This window comes from Tupaia chinensis, unplaced genomic scaffold (assembly GCF_000334495.1).
Source record: "Tupaia chinensis unplaced genomic scaffold, TupChi_1.0 Scaffold000231_2, whole genome shotgun sequence".
Classification (NCBI taxonomy): Eukaryota; Metazoa; Chordata; class Mammalia; order Scandentia; family Tupaiidae; genus Tupaia; species Tupaia belangeri.
The window spans coordinates 2,941,949-2,950,234 of NW_006159707.1; the positions used below are offsets into that span (position 1 = coordinate 2,941,949).

Sequence of the window (8,286 nt, forward strand, 5' to 3'; positions counted from 1 at the left end):
AGAGGAGAATGGATGAGAAGGGATTGTGGCACGGTCATCTCCCCTGGGGGGTGATTTCTTGCTTTCTGTCTCTCTGTCTCTCCAGTGGCACATATACCCTATAGCAAAAATCTCTCTCATTTAAAAAAAAAAAAAAAACAAATTTCCTAGAAACTAGAAGCCCAAGATTAAGGTGTCAGCAGGTTTGTTTTTTTATTCCCCCGGAGCCTTGCTACTTGACCTTTACATGGCCACCTTCTCTGTGTCTTCACTTACCTTCCTCTGGGCACACACATCCCTGGTGTCCTCTCTGTGTCCAGATTTTCTCGTCTTAGAAGGCTACCAGTCAGACTGGACTAGGCCCACCTCAGCAGCTTCATTTGAATATAATCGCCTCTTGAAACGCCCAGTCTCCAAATACAGTCACATCATGAGGTTCTGGGGGCCACGACTTCAGCATATGGTTTTGGCGGGGGACACGGTTCAGCTCAGCCGCAGTCTGGACTCATGAATCCCAGTTCTCAGGCCCATTTGACTTCAGAGCAATAAAGGATGATTGACACCGGCAACGCAGAACTGCACGTTCGACTTTCTTTGGGGGCTGTAACGGGAGGAGTTTCTCATCTGTCAGGGGTAAGCCCTCATGTTTTATGCTACTCTTTGTCCTTGAACCTTGGGGCAGCCTGTGTCTCCTTTCCCTAATGGTCATCTGTTCCTCTTTTCCAGTTCTCCAGACTTGGTCCTTGGACTGGAAAACTTCACCTGCCTGTTTTGCATCTTTTTCTTCATATCTGCCTCTTCCTTCCACCATTGCTAGTAAGTCACTGGCTGGGTTTCTGAAAAGAGATGTTCTTGGTGAACAGGCGAATAGAAATAGCTCAAGTGAAAAGAGGCCAATGGCTGAGTACGAAAACTCCCACAAGGCTTCTAGGCTTCCCCTGTATGGCAGCCACCTCTCAGATGGCCCCAGTGATCCCTTTGTCATGGTATTCACATCCTCGTGTGGTTCTTTCCCACACTGAATAGGAATAACTTTGTTGTAACCAGAAGGCTATTAAGGAAATGATAGTGTGACTTCTGAAGCGAGATCGTAAAATACATCGCAGCTTCCATCTTGTTTCCTTGGGTCCCTTACTGTGAGGAAAGCCAGCTTCTAGGTCATGAAGATGTTCCGGCAGCCCAGTGAAGAGTCTGTGTGACAAGGAATGGAGGCCGCCTTCTCACATCTATGTGAGTGCACTGTCCTGGAAGTTGATCTCCCAGCCTGGTCATGTGTCTAGATGACCAAAGTTCCAGCCATCATCAAGACTACAACTTCCATGAGAAACTTTGAGCTAGAACCACTCAGGGAAGCTGCATTGGAATTTCAGACACACAGGTTGTGATACAGTAAATGTATATTGTTAAAGCCACTTGGTGTGGGATAATTTGTCACCCAGTAACAGATAACTAATATGCTCTCCTTGCCCAAAGAATAGGGAGAGAGGATTAAAGGATTACTTCATTTGAATATAATCGCCTCTTTAAACGCCCAGTCTCCAAATACAGTCACATCATGAGGTTCTGGGGGCCACAACTTCAGCATATGGTTTTGGCATTTGGTTTAAGCAAGTATTAAGCATCACTCTTTGCTCAGAAAGCCTTACACCTCATAAAGTTCTTCAGTTGAACTCTGTAAAAACCAACTGCACCTAACTTGAGAAGTTTGAAGGAGACTTTGGGAGAGCTAGGGAATCTATGGAAAATCTAAAGAACCAGTCTTAGAAAAGACAAAACCCAGGCAACAGGAGCTATCGGCCAGTCATCTGAGTCCTTCAGTGGGGACACATATAATAATGTTGTTTCAGTTTTTTTATTTTCCCTTTAGTTTTGGATGCCCCAACTGAAGATTCAGATTCTGGCTTCTTTTTATTTGCTTAAATTTATTTTCTTTCTTTCATGAGATCGTGTGTGTACACACACCAGAGAGGGTTAGGGGCACCCATGATAGATCTCATCACATCACAGTCTCCCTCGCCAGCCCTTCAGCTAGTCCAGTCTCTGGGCAGTTCTAACATTTGTTTCTTACTGTGTCTGCTCTTCTTGTCTTTTTTCTGCAGACTGGCTTACTCTTCATCTCTACACTTGGCTGACAGTTGCCCTGTCCCTAATCTAAGGCATCTATATTCCCTTACACCATAAATTCAGTAACCTGTATTCTATTATACATCCAAACTCCCAGGCGAGACTCTGATCGGCTTAGCTGGGGTCAGCTGTCCAATCAGTTGTGGTCAGTGGGGTGGAGTCATGTAATGCAATCAATCATGACTGCAGAGGACCCACTCGCATAAGTGAGCAGTTCCATCTTTTGAGTACGTTCTCTTTTAGTGTCATTTAGAAAGTATCCTTTCCAGAAAATTATGGTTTTTTTTTTTTTAATTTTATTTTCCCAGAGGGTACATGCACTCACCAGGGAGAGACAGACAGAAAAAGGTAGAGGAAGAAAGCACCTCCCAATGGGGTGTGGTCATGCCACAATCCCTTCTCTTCCATTTCTCCCTCCTTTTCATTCTGTTAAGGCGTGTCAGGGAGCTTTACAGACCAAGTGACCTGTGTACTGGGTTCTGAGGAAGGAGGAGGACACACATGTGCCGGGTGTATTTTTCAAGCTCCCAGGGCTAGGGTTCAAACCTCATGGTGAGATGAGTTCTCTTAATACTAGGTCACAGGCTAGCAGGTGATGTCATGGTTAAGACAGCTAGATCCCACATGACTGAGTACATGGTTTGAATCCTGGGCCTGGCAACTTGAGAAATATGTTGGGTGCGTTTGCATGTGTGCCCAAAATCCCGAGGAAAATGGAGAAGAAGGGATTGTAGTGGGGCCATCCTCCCCAGGGGGTTCTCACTTTCTCTCTCTCTTGATCTCCAGCAAGTGCACATGCCCTATAGCAAAATAAATTTTTAAATAAAAATTAAAAACCCACTAGGACCTGGGGCCAGTTGCAAAATTACGTTTTTATAGCCAGATTTGGAATCACAGTCATACTACCTTTATCCTACTTTGTTTTTTTCTTTATAGAATTTATTACTATATGACGTTACGTAGTTTATTTGTACATGTTTACGGCCTATCTTCAAAGAATATAAGACAGGCAAGAAGTCTTATTCTTGGTTATAACCATAGCAACGGGCACATTGCCTGATACACAGGAGGGAATCAAGTGAAACTCTCACAGTGGTGTCTGAGGGCTTCATCAGCCAGATCAGTTTCTTCACATGTGACAATCATCAGCGGGTCTAACTGTCAGATTCCAGTAGTTTGACGGTGTCACTTTCTTCTACCCCAGAAAATCTTACCTCTTTTGCAAGATTTGGGATTATAGTTAGCAGTCTGTTCTTTTGTTTAGAATTTGCATTGAATATAGCTATCTGGGAGAAGTTCCCTTCAACTATAGAGTATATATGTTTTGTAAGGACTGAAAAATTCCCTATCTTCTCAGGGACCAGGACAGTGAATACTTAGAGACCAAGGGCATTTTGGATTAAAGAGAGGCTTAGAGGAGAAGCTTTTCATACTACCAAGGCCTGTCAGGAGCTTTACAGGCCAAGTGACCTTCCTACTGGGTTCTGAGGAATGAGTAGGAGTTTTACAGGTAGACAGGGGTTGAAGGAGTATTTGAAGCAGAGCTAAGGAAGCTTCGCATAGCTGGGCATGACTAGAGCCCAGGGTAGAAGTTGGGGGACAGGTAGAAGGGGACCATGTGGTTTCTGAGAAACCAGGCAGGGGAGATCCAGATAGCCTTTCTCTGCCAGGCGAAAGGTATTTCAGTGCCATTTGGTGTAAAAAACAAAATCAAGATTCAAACCAGCTTAAACAAGATGTATTGCCCCATATAACAGGAAGTTGAGGGGTAAGGCAGGTTCCAGGGTTGGTTAGTTATGCGTTCAGTTATGTTGGAGAGGGCTGAGTTTGCCACCCTGGCCTCAGCCTGCCACCAGCCTGGGGTTGTTTCTTCTCACAGCTGGCTGGTGCAGGGCTCAGGCCTCACTGCACTTCCTCCTTCATGTTTGGCAGGGGAGAGACTGATTTGCTGTGGGTCTTTTTCGTAATGTCAGGAAACTTTTTATAAGCATCCTCCCCCCACCTGATTTCCTCATTTTTCAATCCTTCACTGCTCTACTGCTGTGGCAGTGAGGGTCCCTATAGGTCAGTCAGATCCAGAGCTGGGGTGAGGTCTGCCTGGCTGGGCCAGGGAGTGCTGGGTTCCTGAACAAAATGGGAGTTAGGTCATTGAAGACCAGAGGCTGGGTCTTCATAAGGCGGAAGGTATGGAGCCTTAGAAATGTCTTAGGTAGTGAAGTAACATGATCAGATTCATGTTTTTCTGAAAGGTCATCCTGGCAACTGTGCTGAAGAGATCTTAGCAGCCCCAGACCACAGCAGGGAACCCTGGTAGGAGATGATTGGAAAATGGAGCAGGGAGGAGGACTGATGTCATGATAAAGCCATGTTTCCTCATCATGGCCTGTAAGGGCCTCTATTAGGGTTCTCCAGAGAATCAGAATCAATAGGATATTCATTTAGGAAGGGATTTATTATAAGGTAATGGTTCACAACAGCAATGCAAGCTAGAAATTTGGGAAACCAGGTGGTATAGAGACTGAAGGCCTGAGAATCAGGGAACTAGGGGTATATACTCCAGGTCTGAAGGCCTGAGCACAGAGTACCAAGGGCAATAAGATTAAAGTCCCGGTTCAAACAGTCAGGCAGGGAAACCAGCAGTTAGCCTAATGGCTATGTCGCTGGACTCCCACGTAGTCGACCGCGGTCCGTGTCCCGGACCCGGTGGCTTAAAACTCACGCCGGGCGCGTGTGCGTGCGTGCCCAAGATCCCGAGAGGAGAATGGAGGAGAAGGGATTGCAGCGTGACCATCCCCCCTGGGGGGTGATTTCTCGCTTTCTGTCTCTCTGTCTCTCTCTGTCTGTCTGGCAAGCACACGCGCCCTACAGTGAAAATCTCTCAAAAAAAAAAAAAAACAGTCAGGCAGAGTTAAGTCAACCCTCCATGGCCTTTTGACTCTGTTCAGGCAGTTAAGCAATGACTACCCACATGGGGGCAGATCATCCGCTTCACTCAGTCTACCAATTCAAAAGCTAGTGTCCTCACAGACACACCCAGAAATGATATTTAACCAACTATCCAAGAGTCTTGTGGCCCAGTCAGGTTGACCCATGAAAATAACCATCATAGTAGTGCTCATGGTTGTACAGCATTATGAATAGAACTAATAATGCCGAACTGTACACTCAAAAATGGTTAAGCTAGTAGATTTCTGTATGTTTCACTGCATAAAAAGATTGAAAGAAAAAAAGCAACCATCAGAAAGCCTGATGGATCTGAGCCATTTATGTTTCTAGCCATTTATTATTTTTTTTAATAATTAATTTGGGGCATGCACGCACATGTGCCTGGAGTGATTGTCAAGCTGCTGGGTCTGGGACTGTGAACCACGATCACCCATGTGCCAATCCAGTGCCTTCACCACCATACTTCCTACTGGCCTCCCTCCTCTTTCTTACTCAACACTCTACCCCCAGTGCTGAGAGTAGTGCCTATTCAGCATCACCTAGAGACTAATTAGACAGTTTTTAGGGCCAGCTTATGGCCTGGTGGTGAAGAGAACTGAATCTCACATGACTGACCCACCGTTCAAGTTTCAAATCCGGTAGTCTGAAAAATATCCCAAGGATAAGTGTATCTCGAGGATAGAGGAGAAAGGATTGTGGCATGACATTTCCCCATGGTGGGTACTTCTTCCTTCTCCTGCTGTCTCTTGTCAGTCTCTAGCAGGTACAGGCACTCTCTGACAAATTTAAAAAAAAAAAGAGAGAGAGAGAGAGACAATTTCTTGAGCCCCATCCCAGATCTAGTGGATCAAACAGTGTGAGGTGGACTCCGCAATCTGTAACAAATCTTCAGGTGATCTGACTCATGCTGATTTGAAAACCACTGATCTAGATGTCAAAATGTTAGATGATTGCAGATGCTTAAAATAAGTAAACCAGGTGAAAGAAATACTTAGTGGAAGTATGGTCCTTGGCAAATGGAGAGTTAAGCCTCCTCTAACAAGTGCAGTCTTCAGTCATTTCCAAGTACTTGTTGCAGTGAGGAAAACCAGTCCGTGTTGCCAGATGTTTCGAATTTTCAAGAGATGAACAAGTATTGAAGATTTTACTTCGTTCACTAATGAAGAAACTAGTGAGATGTTAAAATCACTTCAAAGGCAAATCCAAGGACAGGCTCCATGGTGTAGCAGTAATGTGTTTCTCAGGAGAAGCCGGATCTCACATGGTGACCATGTTTTGAATCCATGGCCCAGCCTGAAATACACTAGGCATGTATGTGAGTGCCCAAGATCGAATGGACTGGAGAAAGGAGACTGAGGGGTGACCAGACCTGTGGATGGTGCTTTCTCTTTCTCGTGTGCATGTACTCTGCCTTGAATAAAGGGGGGAAATGTTTTTTTAAAAAAGGCAAATCCAAAGAACAGACATATTTGTAGATTAAGAATATTAACATGAATGTGCAAATGGGGTAAAACTTTTTATTATTAGAAGAGAGTTGTGTGTTCTCAGGATGGTATTCATTTGCATGTCTATAGACAAGAATAATTTTCCATTGCTGTCAGTTTTCGACATTTTTTCAGAAAAGTAAAATTATTCTGGAAGAACCAAAATCAGATGACATAGAAGAGTGTTCTATAGACAATGCATATTCTTCATTGAGTACAAGATTTTTCCCTACCTGGGTAATGTTACAGACTGAACTATATTCCCGGCATTCCCCCCAAGCGAACTCATATGTTAAAGCCCTAATCCCCAGGTGGTGGTGGTGTGGTGGAGCCTTTAGGAGGTAATTAGGCTTAGATGAGATCCTGACCAGTGTGTTCACATGGTGGGATTCGAGTTTTTATAAATAGAAGAAGAGAGCAGAGGGCTCCCTCCGTCCTTCCATCTCTCCACCACGTGAGGACACAACCTGAAGTCAAGGCGATGATCTGCAGCCAGGAAGTGGGCTCTCACCAACAACCCAGTCTGCCAGCACCTTGATCTTGGATTCGGGCTCCGGAACTGTGAGAAACAAATGTCTGTTAAGTCAGCCAGTCTGTGGTGGTTATCGCAGCTGGAGTTGCCAAAGAAGTAACTGTCGTAAAACGTTTAGCACGGGACCTTGCACACAGTGAGCAGGCCAGTCTCTCATCCAGCACAGTTTCATACTCTCCATGTGAAGGATGCCACGGACAGCAGACTGTTAGAGATCTCTATGCAGCAGGGTGTTTCCCAGCTGAGCTAGCACAGCAAAGGTGGTGATAACTTTATTTGGGGTAGAGGTAAGCCTGAAGTCCCATAGCACTCTTAACTGCTTCCACTGTTTGTCCATTCAGCAAATACTTGTTGGCACTGGTGTGCCAGGTACTATTCTAGGTGCTGGGGACACAGAAGTGTGCAAAGCAAACCCCTGCTTATAGTGGGGTGAAACAGGTACACAACTGTAGGGAGGAATTTGTGCCTCACTGGGAAGTAGGCACTATCTGGACTACAGGTTCTAATCTTTCACTGTCTTTGAGGTGGCTTACAGCTCTTGTACATAGTAGGTAACTGATAGCAATGCAAAATAACTCGCTTAGAGACATAAAAATTCTGTCCAATGGAAGGACAGCTATCACTGGGGAAAAATGGATGGCTTTGTGTCCATTTAGACACTTCATTTCAATGTTTCTTTAGCTCCTATAAATTTGTCCTTGTTTGACTTCTGTTTTGGACCAATTAGAACATCTGCTTGGTTCTCTCATTAAAGTTAAATATTTAACACATTCATAGTGTATGAGAATAGCATGTTTTGGGGGGATTACCCTTTTAACAAAATATGCAGTTAAACATCTAATACATCACTGGTGTCCTGTGTTATGGAGAAAATAAAGGAGAATATAGAGGGAAGCAGGACGTGTCATTTTGGAAAAGGTTGGTCTGGGAAGGCCCTCTTGAATAAAATTATTAAAAGAATTCGTTGTTTATATGAATTCAAATTAAGCTTGGCATCCCATAGATTACCTGGCAATCTTACTTTTGAAGGAAGGGAGGGTGCAGGTAGCCAGATTAGTTCGATTGGCTTTGACCTTGAATGTGATCTAAGAGGAAACAATGCAAGACTTGCCCGAGTTTGGGGTGGGGGGGTCTCAGCTAAGCGAGGGTCTCACCCCCCGAGGCCGCTTGGGGGCGGGGCTTGGCTGGTGGGCGGAGCCGCAGTTGGCCGCGCCCGTCACG

General features: G+C 44.9%; 1 protein-coding gene across 1 annotated transcript in view; it reads left to right on the forward strand.

The window, feature by feature from the left end:
• Positions 1-78: 78 nt before the first annotated feature.
• The window catches only part of GGA2 (golgi associated, gamma adaptin ear containing, ARF binding protein 2), a 49,204-nt gene continuing 40,996 nt past the window's right edge, over positions 79-8,286 (forward strand). The window contains exons 1-2 of the mRNA XM_014587740.2: positions 79-612; positions 706-795. The gene's annotated coding sequence lies outside the window, so the exon portion shown is untranslated. The remainder of the gene's footprint in view (positions 613-705; positions 796-8,286) is intronic.